This window comes from Sparus aurata, chromosome 11, assembly GCF_900880675.1.
Source record: "Sparus aurata chromosome 11, fSpaAur1.1, whole genome shotgun sequence".
NCBI classification, from domain to species: Eukaryota; Metazoa; Chordata; class Actinopteri; order Spariformes; family Sparidae; genus Sparus; species Sparus aurata.
This window is the reverse complement of record NC_044197.1, coordinates 10,486,924-10,506,260: the sequence shown is the minus strand read 5'-3', so window position 1 is coordinate 10,506,260 and position 19,337 is coordinate 10,486,924. Positions and strand designations below refer to the sequence as shown.

At 46.7% G+C, this 19,337-nt stretch overlaps 1 long non-coding RNA gene across 2 annotated transcripts in view; it reads right to left on the bottom strand.

The window, feature by feature from the left end:
• LOC115591396 (uncharacterized) overlaps window positions 1-19,337 on the bottom strand; it is a 41,066-nt gene that overhangs the window by 6,784 nt on the left and 14,945 nt on the right. Inside the window, exon 3 of one of the 2 annotated variants that reach the window (XR_003985956.1) lies at window positions 6,528-8,046. This is a non-coding gene — a long non-coding RNA (uncharacterized LOC115591396). The remainder of the gene's footprint in view (window positions 1-6,527; window positions 8,047-19,337) is intronic. The other variant, XR_003985957.1, reaches the window with a different exon arrangement.

The following is a 19,337-nucleotide window of genomic DNA, read 5'->3' as shown; positions in this document are numbered from 1 at the left end:
TCTCGCCACAAACACAAAAGCGCTTTCTCCGACAGGCAAATCTGATCTCCACATGTAAAAAAATGTCTCCATCGCAATGCTATTTTTGTAAAAAACGATGGTATAACTGAGGAAGAGCGTGCAAAAAAAAAACTGATCATTCATCTTAAAAATGCAGTAAAGCGAAAACTCGAGTGGAAGGCCCTTTCGCTTCCCTCTGGATAAAAAAAAAAAAAAAAAAACCTGCAAGGATATTTGGTCGCAGAGTAACTTCAAAATACTGCAGATACGAGACCTTATTTCGCAACACACAGCGCAGATATTTCAGCTCCAGATTTTATTAGCAGATAAACTGACCAGATTTTACTGTAACAAATTCGGAGGATAGGAGTCCCGGCTGCCTTTTAATCAAACAGATGGGGATGTAAAAAGGTGAGCATGGCCTGAGGTGCGGAGCGGCAGTTTTTTGGGGGGAGAAAGCACTTTAATTTTGAAAAATAAAATAAAATAAAAAACCAGGCAGGCAACAGAAGGAGCCGCGGTGAAGACCTGTGATAAACCTCTCGCAGATATAGTCAGCTAGCCAAACCATCCTGTCAGATCAGTGCCTGAGGAGAGGCAGAGGGGGAAAGAGAGGCGGCGAGGAGGGGAAGAGAGCAAAACACGGGTGAAAAGGGTCAGCAGGGAGGAAGGCTAAACCCCAGAAGCAAGCAAAAGATTGTGTGTGCAGTGCATTTATATTTCAGCATGCGTGCGTGCGTGTGTGTGTGTGTGTGTCAACCCCAGCTGGGCAGACATTTACTTGACATGCTGATAGGGATTTAAGCAGTGGGTGGGTGGTGTGTCTGACCAAGGTGAGTGAATGAGCAGAGAAGGGGAGCTGGTGGGGATCGGAGGATGATAGGAGGGAGGGAGGGAGAGAAGGAGGGAGGGGGAGGTGGCGGCAGACCAGAGGGGCTCACAAAACTGCCGTTACTAAGCTTGATTTCAGCGCGAGTTGGAGATGATTAAGAGACGGAGGCAGGAACGAGGAGGAAAAAACCGGGGGTAAGGGAGGTGGGTTTTTTGAGAGGAGAACCCCTCCAGGCTATGGAAAGGAAGGGGGACTGGTCCATTGAGGTGATGAGGGAAAGCGGGTCTTTCTTTCAGACAGTCTAATGAAGCACAAGTCCCCGATGAAGAATGGAGGCAGGCTACCGCAGGGTGGGTTAGAGCTTGTGTCTCCGCTCCTCTCCATTTCTCCCCTTTTATTTTTCCTCCCCTCGCTCGATTCCTCCCTCCGCGTCCCCTCTTCCTCCTCTCTCCTCGCGCGCTGCAGTCCCTCCCTCTTAAAGGGCTTACACTGTTTATTTCAAAGAGGCGTAGCGTGCCGCAAGCTCGCGCGCTCGCCTCTCAGATGATTTGATGAAATGGCAATGATACAGTGACCAGCAGCGTTTCGCCGGTAAGAGGATTGCTATTGATGGGGCCGGCTTCATCAGGAAAATGTGACGCGCGGCGGGGCCAAACATATGAAATTAGCAAATGGGTTGGGCCAGGATACGGAGCTGCACTGTATCTGAACTTTGAAATACGACGACTTAAAAATGATAGAAGCGTTCCACGTGCATGTCTGATCGGGGCACGCACGCACGATGAACCCCGAGCCGACATGTTAAATTACAGGAGGCAGCAGACTGAGACAGACAAGGGGGTGGGGGGTGGGGGGCTTGTCAAAGTGTCTGACTGGGTTTGACTGTGTTTGGCTAGGGGGTTGTTTGACCAGGGGGTTGACCGGGCTGCAGGACTGATTTCTGGCTCGATTTGGCTCAGGGCCGACTGGAGACTGGCCAGAGGCTGACTAAAGGGGGTTGGGTTCCCCTGCTTCTCAGCTCAAGTTGTCCCTGGAGCGAAGCAATAAGAAGCAGCTTATAAAATAAGCAAACACAGAGGCAGCTTACAGACAGTCAGCCCGCCAGCCAGCCAGGGATGAACAGCAGATGAACCACACACACACACACGCACACAGCTCTACACTGAACCGATACCCCCCCCCCCCCCACACACACACACACACCCCCCCCTGACCTTGACCCTTGAGGTCCTTCCTAACCTGTTTCTGAATGGAAGTCAGTGCAGCTGGGGCGTCTAGCCTTGACCTAACTGCAACCCCCCCTTCACTGCACAGACCCCTCGTCGCCTAATCATTTAGCCCGTTCCCACGCTCGATGACTGGGATGCTGTCCGTGCATCTGAATGGTGCGGTTGAATATTTATGTCGCCACCACGGCCCTCCCTGTCCGTGGATTATCTGCGGGTCGCATGAATCACCTGCTATACATTAATCCGAATGTTTTATATTTCCATTCCATTCCATTCATAGCTTTGCTATATTTCCACGTCTCAAATTGCATCTGCAGTCGCTCTCACTCGCATAAACCATTCAGCCCGAGCGCATACGTGCAGCCTATAATGTATACGCGCGAGGGCGTGCGAGTGTGTGCGAGTGTGTGCGCGCGCTCATACACGTCATTCAGGGGGTTCAAACCCCTCCACCTTCACATTTTCATTACGGCCAAATCTCAGGCCTGTGCTACAGCGGCGTGGCCTTTTGCCGGCGAGCAGGCAGTTTAATCACACATACAGCACTACTCCATTTTCATTTCCTTTTCATACAGCCTCCATTCCACTCTGGCTTCATAATTCTCCCCTCAGAGCTGTCTAGCCCCGTCTGAGTGTTTGCAGCCTGTTGAAATGACATAATCAGTGACTTGGATAAATGCCTGACTGTTTTTCCCTGAGTCTATAATCAGACTTGGGGCTCAGTGTTGCAGCTCTGAGGAACGAGCAGCAGCAGCAGCAGCAGCAGCAACACTTGACTTAGGAATTACTTCCTAAGGAGGGAGGTTTCACATCAGGAATTTGCTTGAGAGTCGACGCAATGAATTTATTTCGGTCTCCCAAATGCATATTGACGAATGAAATAGCTAATCTTAATTACAGGAGCTGTTTTGAAAGAAATACGGCTCACTTAATTGAACAGAAGCAACCTGTGTAGCTCATTAATTCTTAATTGTCAGGATTATTGGAAAGATAAATGCAAGATGTCAAGAGATATTTGTCTGAAATCAGGGAATCATATTTAGCTTTTATAAATCAAGACATCTTTATTTATAAATATTCCAAATATGTGTGTGAACATTTCAAAAGCATGAAACAGATGTGTATTTAAAAAAAGCCTCTGGATTTAACAATCTCTTCAAAATAAAATGTCATTACGTATCTGCTGTTTTAACATTATACACGACAACACCGTCCTTCATAGAAGAAAGTTGCCTGAAAATTGAAAATCAAATATGACTGATTTACCGTTTCTTTGACAGATATCAACGCACCGATTTCAAAATTTGATTTTTCATTTGAGGGCAAGAGAGTGTTTCTTTTTTTGTTTTCAGAAAAGAACCGATCTGCCTTTTTGTTTGGTCTCAACAAAGAGAGAGAAAAGACGCGTGGAACGGGCCGGGATGAATTGAGCGATGGCTGTAAATGCTTTCAGCAACTATTACTTCAGTGGGTGGAACACATTCAATCAATAGCTAAGCAAATAAAAAGCAGTGGGCAGTCTGAATGAGAAAAGCTGCAGTGGACTGGACTGACAATCACACACACAAATGAACAGTCCACACTGAAGCTGCTCTGCGAACAGTATTAGAGAATACACCTCTGAATACCTGGTTTGTCCCACCTGATGAAACCGTCTACCTGTTTAAGGTGAAGCACATCCAATGTTCTTTTTCTAGTCTGGTGAAGTTCTTACATTTCACTGTTTTAATCATGAAGACAACGTGTTACTGTATTCTGGAATCTAGAACTAGTTCGTGATTTATATGATTAAGAAACATATTTGTGAAATTCAAAATTACTCGATCGTAGGAGACATGTTACAGAGTCCTATATGCGGCTTTACTGTGGTAAGTCTGCGAGAACGGAAAGAGCGCGTCTATACATCCATACATCCATCCATACATACATCCACACATCCATACATGCATACGTACGTACACACACCACTATATTCATGCAATATGTCCACTTAAAGCGAGGTCCACTGTACCATCCCGCCTGTTCCTTTTGCGTTGAATTATGCATAATTGCGGGCAGCATAACAACACACTTGGCTGTAACGGTTATTAGAATAAAAGCTTTTCTGCAGGAGATGGCGTCCGGGCGAGTGTGAACGGACACATCCACTTAATATGGATGGTACGTGCACGCCGGCGCACATATAACAGTCATGAAGGCCGACTGGATATATATGTGATTTGGTGTTATGTTCATCTGGCGCTTCATAAAACATATGGTCCCCTGTGTTTGACTCGGATAGGCAAATGAGGAATAACAGCCGCTCCACCTAGTTTATCCCCCAGACAAACTACTCCTTCTTTTTCAGAAAGACTTAACACCCACCTCTCTCCTCCCTCCACCAGGAGAACCCCACCCTTCTACAGCGCCCTCTAACACATCAGCATTTAAGATTATATGACAGGTTAAAACTGACAATCTATTGGCCTCCTTCACTCATCTGTTTTTCTCTCTCTTTCACAAGATTTATCGCCTCAATTAATAAATAAAATCAATTACTTCAAGCTCCTCTGGATGGCTGTTGCCTCGCTGGACCAAGAGAGCAGATTTAAGCCTGCCTTGTCTGCGATTTCGCCCCCCACACAAAGCGATACAGTAGCCCAACAGAGCCTCCAGGCTAACTACAGCTAGCTCTTTACGCTAACCTGCGCTCCACCTCAGCCTCATCAGTGTCAGCTCGGGCCGATTAAACAGAGTAGCTTGATTAAACCTGCCTTAGTCTGACAGAGCGGATGATAATGGCGGTGAACCAGTCTTCTGAGGACGGGTAAATGACAGCCGCGGTTACCACACGACTTCAAAAAAGATCATTTATTTCCAAACCTCCACATAGCCTGTGATTTGCTTTTATTTAGAAATACTGGCCCTTTGTCATGAAAGAGAGAGAAAGCATGTATATGTGTGTGTGTGTGTGTGTGTGTGTGAGAGACGTCCCCCAGTCCTTGCTGTGAAGTTCAAGGCTGCACTACTGCAGACCAACAACAGAAACCATACAGCAGGTCTTCAGAGTGGGTGATAGCCTATTTCCAGGACACACACACTATCCACCAAATCGCTCTCCTCGATAATTAGCACTGACAGGTGAAAACGGCCGCGAATGCCAACGGGAGTTCACAATGAAACGGACAATTGCACAAGCGCACAACTACGGACCCCAGACACACACACACACACACAAACATAAACACACATGTCAATGCACAACAGCAGCGACAGAGGATCCATCAGCACGGCTAACACCACATTAAGACCATAAAGCACCAATGCATCTCCTGTCCCACGTACACAGCCCGTATCCTGCTGCTCCTGCACTGATACCCCTGATCCCCCTGCGCTTTGACAAGGCGTAATAAAGCCTGTATGAAGCGCCGCATTGTGTGGGGAGAACACAATGTTGCATGCTGAGTGCTGTGAGAAGGGCGTACACCCGTGGGTCCCACGGCGCAGCAGCGCACCAGGGCCTATAGCAGGGAGTGCTGAGCATGCTAATGAGGTCATTATGTTATGCCTCTCCCTCGCGCCTGCTCCCCTTTTTTACAGTGTGGGCTTTGCCTGTCAGAGGAGGCAGGGCACCCTGGTAATGCAGCCAACCACAGATGTCACATATGGCACAATGAGAAGACTCATGAGCGTCTCCCAGTGAGTCGCTCCGAGAAAGACGGGGCGACGCTCTATTTCTCGGCTAGCATCAAAAGCAAGAGCACGCCGCCGACGATTTGCATAAGGTGAGCTTAAAGGAGAGTAAAGAGGAGGGCTAATTGTTCCTGCTGTGTATTCAATCAGCGAACGCGCAGGATTGTGTATCCCTTTATTTCATTTTTGACGCGAGCGCCTATTATTTACAACCGAGGGGGAGGGGTTAGGTATCAAGCACATGCAAATGCAATTACGAGATATTTGCATAGCCGTTAACAATTAGAGGGCAGATGGCAAACAGCGGGCATTAAAAAAACGACTGAGCGCCATCTTGGCTGAGGGAGACAGCTGGCAGACAGGAATCGGCCATTTTGTAAGCATGGGTCGCTGCCAGGCTGAGGCGTAGAGAGGCGCCAGTCTCTCTCTCTGTGCCAGGAGATTGGCAGGCGAGGGGGAGTTTGCGCTTTAATACCCTGCCTGGTACAGGCAACAACAACGAACTCCACCAACACTCGGTGACAGTATGATCACAGCCCAGGGCTCCAGTTGAGAGCTGAATGAGAAGATCAACTACAACATAACGTGTCTCTGTTCACTAAAGAAACACACACACACACACACACACACACCTCTGAGTGGAGATGGGATCTTATCATAACACGGTTACCAGGACGGGAGAAGTTTCTTACTTCTGTTATCCTCCCTGCGTCGTTTAAAATGTATCTCTCAGAATCATATAATTGGTTTTATTTGCAACAATAGAGGCAATCTAATAAGGAAATGGTACTCACCAAGAGGGATGAATCCTGTTGTGACCTTTTTCTCGTCTCTCTGTCCTGTAGTGTCCTTCAGAGTCCACAAATATGTACAGCGCAGGATGTTTTGTGGTACGACCTCTCAAGGCCGGGGTTTTCAGCCGGGTGTTTTTGAGCACTTTTCTCTTAGGATTTGGCCAATTTTCTTGAGTCATCACGAATTTGCTCAAACATCTGAAGAGCGGGTCTCTTTGTGTGGAGGGGGACTTTTTGTGAAACGTGGAGGAGAAAAACGTCGGATGAAAAGCCAAGTAATGTCAGACAGGAGGCGAGGGGAGGTGGTGGAGGGGGCGCCGAACAGGTACAACTACTGTCCTTTTCATCTCTCATTCAATTAGCAGCCATTCACTTGTGCTGCCATGGGATCCCTGCTGCACGGCAGTAAGTGGACTTCAGCTGCTATTTCCACACACGGAGAGAGAGAGAGGTATGAAAGCTGGGGCCCGCCTTCCTCTCTTCCACCTTATAGATCAATACTGCACTGCCATATCCTCTGATGGGAGCTGCTGTAGTGAGGGTAAGAAAATCTAAGGCGAAAAGACAGGCTGTGTCTGATACAGCGGATGAGAGAAAAAGTTCAAATTGTCCTTTCATCCCGGCTCATGAGATCTGAGGAATATTGTGCGCTACGTGCTTGGAAGTGGGACTGAGTATAAACGTCCTGTGTGCTGTCTCCGATGGATCCATACACAGACGTTTAAGGTGGACTGAGTAATAAGAGGGAGGGAGGTGGAAGAAAAGAGACCTTCAACGTCCTGTCTTATTATTCTTCCGCTTCTCTCCCTCCCTCGCTGTCTCCGTGTCTCTCTGACAAAGTTTTATCAAGTGGTGTTGGACGCTGCAGAAAACCCCTCCGGCTGAACCACACACAAAGGCTCTCTCTCTCTGTCTCTTCTCTCTCCCTTCTTCTCTCTATTTTACACACACACATGTGCACCTACTGACACACACACTGCGTGTGGGGCGGATGCAGGGTTAGGGCCCTGGCCCTGGCTGGTGCTGGGACTGTTGGAGAAAGATAGAAAGAGAGATGGAGAGAGGAGCTGGGAGCAGTGGTGGTGGTTGGTCCCTGGGCTCCGAGGCCTGCAGGCGGTGCTGGGCAACCTCTGCTAGCCTCTCTCCTCTGTATTGATTTCTGCTGCTCCGCGCTGCTCCGCTCTGCCGCGGAGGCTCCTAGCCGGCGGGGATGAGAGCTCGGCTCACCCGCCTCACCTGCCTCTCTCCTGGCTTGGCTGGCCTAGCCTGCCCACTCTGCCGCAGCTTTGGCTGGCCCCTGCTGGCTCCCCGGGACCCCTGTACGCAGCACCGGGGCCACAGGAGGAAGGCAGCCAGAGAGCCCATGGCGATCCACAGCTGTGTTCACCTGCTCTGGGTTCACCCGCTTCGAACCACCTCCTCGAACTGCTTCTATCCTTCTCTCCTTCCATCCTTCCACCCACTCTGCTTTCTCTTTTTCCTCCTCCGCTGCCTCCTCCTCCTCCTCCTCCTCCTGCTGCTGTACACAAACAACCAGAGACAGAGAGAAAAAAAAAAAAACAAGTTAATCTTAACTTTCAGCATTTTACCCGCTCTGAATGTCAATCCTGGTCTTTGATCAGCGAGGAGTCAGGGGTGAGGATTCTGGCATCCTCTCCCAGCCGGTAATGTGAACCTGCTAACCTTGGAGAGCAGAAACTGCTGGGATTGGAGGCCTGAGAGTTAAGTGTGTCAGGCAGAGAGATGCTGTCTGCCAAAGGTACTCTCAGCTATTAGATTGTGATGTGCTGCAGATAGCAAAATATAGCGAGAGTGGGCCCATTATAAAAATCACCACTGCGTCAATAGAATACATTAGAAATATTTACAGGGAAAAGTTAGGCTTCAACAACCACCCTCTGTTGCTCTCCCTCAGCCGCACAAGCCCACAGAGTTTTTATATTTGTTTGGTTATAAATAACAAAAGCAACATTTAAAAAAACCGACGGGATATTTCAAACTACCCTTCCGTCACCTTTCCCCTCTTGGTGAGAGTGAAGGAATGGAAATGTTTTGGCCGGGCCAGTGGTGCGCTATAGAAACTTTGTCAAAGAAAAACATCTCAGCTTTTGTATCATCTAGAATTATTCAAATGGATCCTGCAGCCCTCTTCTTATGATAATACCAGTTGGGGAGGGAGGGGGGGGTGACATTTCTTTGAGGATTCATGCTCCCATTGTGTTCCCTCAGCAGAGAAAGAGCCGTGGCCAAATTCAACCCCCACCGCCGCCCCGCATTGCACCGCGTCGTACCAACCGCACGAATCCCAGAAATATCCTCGCTGGCCGCAGCCACCACAGAGCAGTGACAGCCCTTCTGTCTGCCTCTCTCAACCCCTCTGCAGGCCTGAAAAAAGAGACTAAGACCCACGGGCCGACTGCCAGGGGAATAGAGAAGTAAAGTGCAGTGGTTTAGAGTCGGTGGGCCGGCAAAAGCTTTGGAAGTTAGAGCTGTCTGTTAAGGAAGGAGCGAAGGGGGGGGTGTGGGAGTGGCATGAGGTGGGGGGTTACACTGTTGGGACAAGAGAGGCAAGTTTGGGAGAGGGGGGCGAGTTGAGTTAGGGGGACATGGATGGGGACCGGGGGTGCGGTGCATGTCTCAGACACAATAATACTATTCATTGGGCTCAGACATGGGTGTTAACTCCCCTCTGACAGAGCACAATGGGACTCGGCGGCATTCAGGCAGCCTTGGTGATATTGTTAGTTCAGGGCTGCATTCTCCCTGCCGCAGGATAGAGCGCCTGCATTGTACCCGTCCGGCAGGATGGATGGAGGGAGGTTTGAGAGGTGAAAGGCAAAGAAAGAGAGAACAGTGCGTTTGTCTATCTGTCAGTGCTGAAGGAGCGAGGGGCAGAGGGAACAGGGGGCGGAGAGAAAGGTCGGGGAGGGGCGGCGGCCGCGGCGGAGGTGGTGGCGTCGGTGGTGTTTTTGCCCCATGGCATTGGACTTGTTTGTTTCAGGGGGGAAAAGAAATAAAAAGGGAGAAACTGAGAGCGAAAGAGGCCGCGCAATAAATATTACTCAAGCAGCCGAGCGCAGGGCTAAAGAGGCATTAAAGGGGGTGGGGACACAGACGGAGCGAGGGAGGCATGGTGGCATTTTTATGGGGGAGAAAAGGCAGCAGGTTTGTACGCCGCTTCAGAGTTTAGATGCGTTTTGTTCATGCGCCTCAAAAGAGGGAGAGCGGAGGAGAGCGCAGGAAGGGGGAGCGACAGAAAAACGAGAAAACGCGGAGGTTTGCCACTGTTTGTGGCTCGGATGAGGTGACATCCAGCTACCCCGGGACCTACTTTTGCAGAGGAGAGGAGGAGATACAGTATATAATTCGAAAGGCAGAGGGGAAACAGACAGCTGAAGTAGCACAGCAGGCATTTGGAGAATGCAGGCTGGTTCTTAGACACAGACAGGACAGAGGTTTCCAGACAATTGTAAAAATATATATATATATATATATTATAACTGAATTTCTAGGAATCAGCAAAATCAAATGTCAAATAATGCACAGTTCCGTCCACTGCTGCTGGGCGAATATAAGCTGCTGGTTGGAAAAACCACTGGTGGAGCAAATCAAACCTCTCAGAGTGGAAAACCACGTGGGAAACTGGGGAGAAATACAGCATTTATGATGGTTTGAAGTACTAATGTAGGGAACATTCTTCGGCCCACACTGAGCTGCTATTTTTGTCTGCCACCATTTTTTGTCTCAAGTCACATGCTTCATTTACATCACGATTTACTAAACCAATTGTTATCAATACGCCGACTTGTTCACCTCAGCCAAGTAGAGAAACATATCAATTACCATATTTTGGACTGTTTTATTTGAATGTCAAACACACTTAACTCCTTTAATTCCTTGTCATCTCTGCTGACACTGCGATCACACACACATTCAAATCGATCAAATATTGATGAGTTCATTTTGATTATTATTTTGTTTTTTAATTGATCATTTAAGAAACTGTTTTTTAGTAAATATGAAAATTTGCAGCTTGTTTCGGTCTCTACATTAGAGCCGACTGATATAACGGTTGGCTGATATTATCAGTTAATATTGGCCTATTACAGATATATTGGTATCGGCATAAAGTTGTCTGATATGTGCTGAGATGAAAACAGTTTTATTTACATAAGAAAGATGCTCTGGGTAATTCATAATCATTTAATTCCCAGTGAAGTTTACTGTCTTAGTGCTCTAATGTCGCTCTGGACAATAGGGTTTTATTTTGGTATATAGTTTGTGTTAATAAGATATTTGCCAATATATCAATATCTGAATTTGTCATTTCCCCGATATCGGTATTGGAATCCTACCATCAGTCAGGCTCTACTTTACAGTTAATCAAATACATTTGTGTCAAACAAGAGAAGACATCTAATGACATCACCAAGAATGAGGAAATCGTGGCCGCCGTTTTCGTATTCACACAAAATAATTAATAGAGAAAACAATCGTCCTATTCATTATTTATGACAGGGATGAAAGCGCTCGTGAGGATCGCACTTGGACACCTCACATATAAAAAGGCAACGCTGTGTTGTAGACGACGTCTCATCAAATTCCCCTGGAAGCTGCAGTCACTGAGCATCGGCCTCCCACCGGGCACCTCGAGGATTTGACGTAGGTACGGTACAGAAACGGCAGATCTATAGTAGCAAGCGAGCCGGTGGCGAAGGTATGAGAGGATTCACAGCAGCAGCGAGGTATTTGTTAGAGGGACAAAGATATAAAAGGATTCATTATGCACGGATTCACACGCATGCATCTAATCACTAGACACGGCACACACACACACACACGCACGCAGGAACGCTGCTCCTTCTGCACAGAACAACCTGCTTTCATGAACAGTACTTTGTTTGTTTCCCCTCTGGTAAACTCTGACCAACCGTTCCCATAGCAACCTTACCTACTCGTTCCCTGTGTGAATGTGTGTGCGTGAAAGAGAAAGCGGGGAAGAGGTATGTGGGGTTGTGTGGGGGGTTTGAGAGGAGGGTCTTGATACGACAGAGGTACGTGAGTGTGTGTATGTGTGTGTGGATGATCAAGGGGATCCTGTCAATGAAGTTTGGATGATTCTGTGACGTCTGGAGTCAAATCGCCCTCCTCAGATTAGGAGAAACATCCAGTGGTGTGATGCCTGGTTGTCAGGAAGGCAGGCAGGCAAGCAGGAGCAGCCCAGGGCACGGCTCTCGTCGGGGGGCTAATGCCCTTCAGGGGTGGCTGAGGTAGCGAGGGTACTGCCCTTTGTCCCCGGTGGGGGGATTACACTAGTCAACCAGCACAGACAATGTACCCCCCTCCTGGGATGGGAGGACCAACCTGCTCTCTACCAATGATAGGGGCAGTCAACTGATCACTAACTTAATTAAGGATAGAGGGAAGGAAGGGGTGATGCAAAAGTGAGAACGAGAGGAGCTCTGAGAAAGATTGGGGATAAAGAGGAGAATGAGAAAGGAAGAAGAAAGCGGGGTTCGGAGCGCCAGGAGCGCGGGGGGACACGCTAAAATAAGAAGAGGCATGGAGTTAAAAAGAGAGCAATGGGAAGCAGCGGCGGGGTGAAGAGAAGGCTTCTCTAGCTCAGGATTAGGAGGGAGGGGAAGATGAAAGGATCAGGTCTGACAGAGGACAGGAAAAAGGCCAGGAGAGATGGCCAGAGGAGGGGAAGACCGACTGGCGACTTAAACTCCGAGCAAGGAAATCAAGAAGAAGAAAAAAAGAGGAGAGGAGGGGAGCTCAGGTGTCCATGACTGCGAGGCCTTATTTATTTTATTTTCTTTCTAACAACGTGAAAACTGCCTCTCTGTTACCTGTTTATGCCACAGCACACGCACCTATTCAAATCCAATGACAAATACGGCAGATAATTCTATTAGCCCAGAGAGGACTTTAATAGAGGATATTTAGGGGACAGTTAGCGGGCCCTGGTAGCATAGCTCAGGCCCACTGCAGACAGATATGGCTCTGCAATACTTAACAACAGGGATTTGGCAGCACTGTTGATTGAACATGCCAAATCCCATTTGTCGGAGGGCTGTGCGCGTTTGTATCGACACTCTGTAACCTTGTGGCTCCGTAAAAGGAGACCACAGTGTGTGTGTGTGTGTGTGTGTGTGTGTGTGTGTGTGTGTGTGTTGCTGGCGGGCAGGCAGGTGGGTGGCACAGCCCAGCTGGATAGGTGCATCGCTACAAAGTCCCCTCCATCCACGCTCCTCTCCAGCCCCCCTTCATCCTCCTATCTTTACATCGCCGTCCGCCTCGATTCCCTCTCTCCGCAAAAAAAGGGTGACAAGAGGGAGATAGAGAGGCTTTCTCAACACTCCTTTTCTTGCTTTCCCTCCTATCCCTCCCCCCTCCCTCCCTCCCTCCCCCAGTTCCTTCCATCCCCTATGGTGGAGCTGCCAGACAGGAGTGCTCAGCAGCTCTCCGAACGTTATTGATCCTGAGAGCAAGCCGGCCAAGGGAGTTGGTGTCTCTCCCTCTCTGTTTCTATCTCTCCTCCCTCCATCACACCCTCATCCCCCACCACCAGCCCGCAACTTTTTCCTCTCTCCCTCTCTCCCTCCCTCCCTCCCTCCTCGCCTCTACTTCATTTATCAAGGTTAAAGAACTCTTATAAAAAAGGGAAGAGGGGGTCGCCTGGATGTTATCTGACTTCATGAAAGAAATCCCCTCAGGCCACTCCACTAGAGGAGGATGCTCTTTGCCAGACCCAACTCTACATCTACACACACACACACACACACAACACACAGTGGCACCATGCAGCGGCCCACTCACAGGCAGTCAGAAATAGAAAGTAGCATGTCCAGTTTGGTACACAGCAACAGGACAATCAAGAATAGAAATGAAGAGGGTGGATGAACGGACACAGAGGGAGGAAATTATAAAAATTAGTCACTGTGTTCCGCAACAAGGTCAAACACGAGCGTTACGGCACCACTTTCTTAGAGGGCGGGACTGATGTGAAAGAGTTTAGATGTAAAGGCTGCTTGGATGTTTAATTAATCTTGTACTAATGCTTAATAGATTACTTATTAGCCATTAATTAGAACAACTTTTGGGGGCGCCAGGTGCACTGCAGCCCTCCTCCAGGAGGTAAGTGGTCGGACGACACATTTGGCCGGAGCTGAAGCAGCTTATCGGACAAGGTGGAGGAAGATGATGCCAGCCAGCCAGATTTTATACAACCTGGCAACACAAATGTTGTTTTTCAGAGCTAACGAAATTAGACAATTAACTCATGAGTAATTTAACGCTTGGCACAGAATCAATGAAATTGTTTTAATTCTTACCCATAAATGCCAAAAAGCCTCTCAGAGGTGACGTGTTGGTTTCTACGGAGGACGAGAAAAGGCCACATTTGAAATTATTTTTCATTTTAACGGCGTTGACTGAAGTACAGTCTGACGCGTCGAGCGATAATGGATATGCCTTGATCTGACATTTTTAGCATAAATCAGTTGCTACAGTTGTCAAGATGCCATCTGTGCTGGCATGAAGGGGTGCAGGACTGATGGGGGAAGACGGGGCTGAGTTCAGAGGAAGGCCCGTAGAAAAAATACCTACAGGGTAAACTGATAAACTGTTTAGACTCCTCTTTTTTAAGTTACCATTGACCTATTAAGCTCTCCAAACTTGCATAGCACGTATTTAACAATAACAAATACCTTTGAAAGTCCCCATCAAATGCAAATCATTTTCTCAACCTTGTTAACCCATGCATATGGTAGCTGAGAATTCCTGCTTTGGAACTACAATGTGTACGGTCCCGCAAAACACAGATTCATAGGCCAGAGTTTTTATACGTCGCAGGGTGAGCGGTATCCAAGATGTCAGGTGCGCCTTATCCATAAGTTTCACCACTTTCAAAACACGGCTCCATTTATCCTGAGGGCGCAGCGAGTACGAGACAACTTGTCGGACTGCAGGTGTGTTTATTTTTCTTGACTTCTGTAAAATTAAACAGTTAACTTAGCTAATGTTACATGATGATTCGAGCTAACAGGACATTCCATACGCTATCTATATAAGTTGCTTTCAGGGGCAGACAACAAGCCATTTTCCTATTTCTAGCCTGGGACTTAATAAAATAAAAATAAAGATAACTTTAGTGACCACCACTGGAAGCTAACATAAGCTAGCTAAATAAGCTATCATTAGCTCCTCGAGTTTGTTGAAAAGCCACCCTCTGGTTTTAATGTTGCCAAACAACTACTTTTGGAAACAGGAACCCCTTAACACACTATTTAAACCAATACTTACACTTTTGCTCTGCTCAACAGTCAAAATGTTGATGTATTACAGCCCCCCCAACACTCTTATTCCACATAGAGAGGCTCGACAGGTCTGCTTCACTTAGCTAACATTAACCTGCCAAGTTAGCCTGCATTTTATATTGCTGAGGGTGGCTGACAAAGACCGTGAAGGCAATGGATCAGAATCTGATTCTCTATTTCTAGCCGAACGACTTTTGATTGCCAGCTGATATAACGATAAATAAAGATTATACCGGTTGTAGCTAGCTTGCTAAATAAGTTAACGTTAGCTCCGTGAGTTTGCCATTCTCTGGTGTTATGGTTTCATGTCAACTCATTTTGAAACAAGAAACTGTTTAACACACAATTTAGTTCACTACTTACACTTGTGCTCCCCTCCAAAATCCAAACTTCAGAGCATTACAACCCCGGCTTTAACACACGGAGAAGCTGAACAAACCTGCCGTAGCTGGCTAAGGTTGCTAAGCTATGATTGGACCGCCGCTTGTTTCTGACATCAAAAATAATTACTTGAAAATGAAATGAATGATTGCTTCTTGTCATCTATTTAATCGAGGACTATAACTGATGTATAGCATTATACATCATTTATAAACACACATGAAGAAATCTCTGGCATTTTAAGAAAGTGGTACCAATGTATTCACAACAAACCCTATCCAGAGAAATAAACTTGAAGAATAGAATAGACAGAATAGGCAGAATAGACAGACATGTACATTTTAGGCTCCACAACTCAACCGTAGAAATAGTTTCTGCATCTCCAGTCATTAAGAGACTGTAGCCGCTATTGTCCCTGTTTGTAAAAGGACTGGAAATGGCTCTACACGTGGAGTACATCCTGTCTTCCATTGTTACTGCTTTCACTCTCTCCTATAAAGGCCTGCCTGCACTCCAGGCTACAGCGGCCAGGCAAACATACACGGCAGCACATTACGGAGCCATACCTTCCCCTCCCTTTGTGCGCCGTAATTGCCACAATGCATCTTCTCGTCCAGCTAATTAAGTGAGTCTTTCCCATTGTCTCCCAATACTATCACCTCTTCACACAGCCGGGGAGAGAGAGAGAGAGAGAGAGAGAGAGAGAGAGAGAGAGAGAGAGAGAGAGAGAGAGAGAGAGAGAGAGGCAGACAAGAGGGAGAACTATTAAAGCAAGAGATGGAAAGTGCAAAGGGGTGGAAGCAAGACAAAGGCAGGAGTCCAAATAGAGAGAGGATGAATGACAAAGGCATGTGTCTGTGTCCTGGTAAATGTTTGCCAGTTGGAAAAAAGGTGCCTCTTGTCTGTGTTTGCCGGTGAGCTGCGCACACCACATCACTGCTGTCAGACGTGAAATCTTCCTTCTACATAAAGTCATTCAGGAAGTCAGGAAAAAAAAGAAAGAAAAAGACTGATGGCAATTGCATTTAAAATGATCACATGAAGCAAAAAATATCTAGATGCCAATGTAAGGCTTAAAAGTTAGGAGTGATGATCACGACAGTTACAAAGAGGACGCGCTTAGATAGAGTGAATAAACTACGTTACACTAAAGCGCCGCACAAAGGCTAAAGAAAGTCTCCCGTCACTCAAAAATGCATTTTTTGTTGATTCACTTGATGTTTGACCTTCACTGTGCCGACTGATGAACTGTCAGTTTGACACCAGAAGGATGTTTTCACATTCAAGTGTTGGAGGGCGAAAGTTTAACTGCGCTCACCTTAAATCTGACTTTAACACGTGAATGTATATATGTGTATATTTTGAGACAACTACGGATCGACCCTTCTGGTTTATTCAGGGCCGACATCAATTATTACTAATCCAGACGGTGGAGACATTTGGAGCCAATTTACATTTGCAGTAAAAAATGAAAAATGTAGCGTCAACATTTAGTTCAATTTGGAGTTACTTTACATGAGTACTTCTTCTAGTTTACTTAATTTATTTGATTGATCAGAGAACAAAAAACAACATAACAGGTTATTGGAAAACCGATGAATATCGTCCCCGATATGCAGCCGGGCGGATAATCTTTCAAACTCCAGCGCGTACACACTGAGAATGGTCATGTGAGGAGGAAAAAGACATCACGTGTCCAGTTGTACAGTTTTAAAATGAACAATATTTGCATTTTAATCAAGTTTTTTTTCAATGAGGGAGAAGTAATAGATGTAATTTTAAGAATTTTTAATGAAGGAATCAGACCTGCCGTCACGGTAGTGTCCCTTAAAAGGGAAGATCAACAATTTACTTACATACTTATATCACTGAAAATACTTTTTATACTGTATGTATAATAATGTACAATATATGTGTACATTTATTGTTATCATTAAAACACATTTTAAGAGTCAGTGAGGTGTGCCGCTACTGTAAAGCAAAGACAAAATGCTTCAGTGAAAATCAGAGGTCTTAAAAAAACAAAAAAAACTAAAAGAGAAAATTAGAAAATGAAAAGAGCAGCTGGACAATGACCAGTTTTCTGGTCTTGAAAAAATGCATGAAGAAGCGTGTATGACCATCAAAGCCGACTGGTAAGAAGCCAACCAGACGAGCAAATAAAACTTTAGATTAACCTTTTAGTAATGCTGCAGTCAGAGTGAATAAGGGGACCAATTTTGAAATGTTTCTCCCCGTCCATAACTCCTACCAGCTGGCCTGGAGGTATAATAACTGTTTTGCTGAAAAACTATATCAGAGTTAAGAGTTTAAAATACATTTATATTTAAACATCCTCTGGGGGAGATCTTTTGGCGAGTCCGATGTCACCCATGCTCGGAACAAACATTACTGATCGTTTCCTTTACGTTCACTGAGTTCTTAATTGAACAAAATAAAAGTATTGAACTACACCCGGCCTTTACTGGCCTTTCATCCTTCACAAAAAAAAAAAAAAACAACCCAAGAACCATTGCGGTACATTTGACTTTTAAATTACAATATAGTTCATTCTTATAATGAATCACTGACAGGAAGTAATCCTGGAACGGGTCCAACGGGTGTTTGAGCTAACATTGCCCTCCCCTCACACATCTGAAATAAAAAATACAAAAGGAAATATCAGTAATTTCACTTTGGAGAGTGAAGCTTCACAAAGACGCAAATTCGTTTAAGGGGAGCGCCGAATTCCACTCTTACGTGTAATATCCTGGATATTTCCTAATATCGCACCGTGCGTTACGCCGCCTGCTGCAACGGTTCGGCCGTATCAGCTCCAGACTGTCATGACTTCACTAACATCTGTAATGGAATTCATAATGAACAACTAGAGAAAGTGAAAACAGGCGCCTTTGTTCCCTCTTCTTCCTTTATTTCCTCACCGCTCCGACCTGACTGAGGAGTGTGAACGACTGAATCACTGGAGGACACAGACCAACACTCATCTAAATTCCACCTCTCTTCAGAGTTGCTAGGAGAGACCCCCACCCCGACAAAAAAAACAAAACAAATCAAAACAAAAAAAAACCCACGCACACACAGGCGCACACTGGCTTCATGCTCAAGTCCACTCGCTGACCTCTAAGGCCAGACACTCTCTTCCAAACACGCCAAAACCCCCCAAACTCTCCCCCTAACAAAAAAAAAAAAACTCAACCCCTCCTTGAACCTCCCCCACCCCCACCTCCCCCCTTACCCATCCTGAACGCCTTCCCACACTCAAGTTCCTGTCAAGGCCCTGACAGACAGACAGACAGACAGACAGACAGACAAGTAGGGTGACATCATGGTGCAGGGATAGAGAGCGAGACAGAGGAAGGGGGCTGACTGCCTGTCTGCCCCCGGCACCCACACAATACAGCAGGGCATCTGGCACTGGGGTGGTGGTGGTGGTGGTGGTGGTGGCGGGGGTCTGTCAGGACAAAGCGTTTACATCCCCCTCCCTGGAATATGATTATAGTTTGTAAATGGCGGCTGAGACGTAAACGTGCGAGGAGAAGAAAAGGGGGCTGAGATGCTGGAGGAGAGGGGTGGGAGGGTGGACGGACACGGATTTGGGTGTAGACAGCGAAGACGCCAACATATGTATTAGCCAAAGTAAAGCGTGAGGACGACTTTCGGGATGGGAGACGCAGGGTACCGGGATCCAGTGTGAGAAAATCTTAAAAAGATACAGACAGATCTTCGTTAACATTCTTCCGGCGGGTTTTGTCGAAATTTCCTTCCCACAAACTTAAATTGAAACGGCTCAAACTAGTAGGTGCCGTGGTGAAATCTGTGTGTGTGTGTGTGGTGTGTGTGTGTGTGTGTGTGTGTGTGTGTGTGTGTGTTTGGGCATGTCACTTGCAGCTTGTTAATTTGCACGATCCAAGACGAAACAATTGTGCCAACGGGATAGAAATCAGTGTCATAATAACCCCCTCCTCTCTCTCTCTCTCTCTCTCTCTCTCTGCGGCGGCCCCCACCTCTCTCCGTCTGAGAGGCTGTCTGCTCGCTGTGTGCATACAAGTGTGTGTCTGTCTGTGTGCATACATAAAATAAATGAGCTGTGCGTATGCATTGTGCGAGT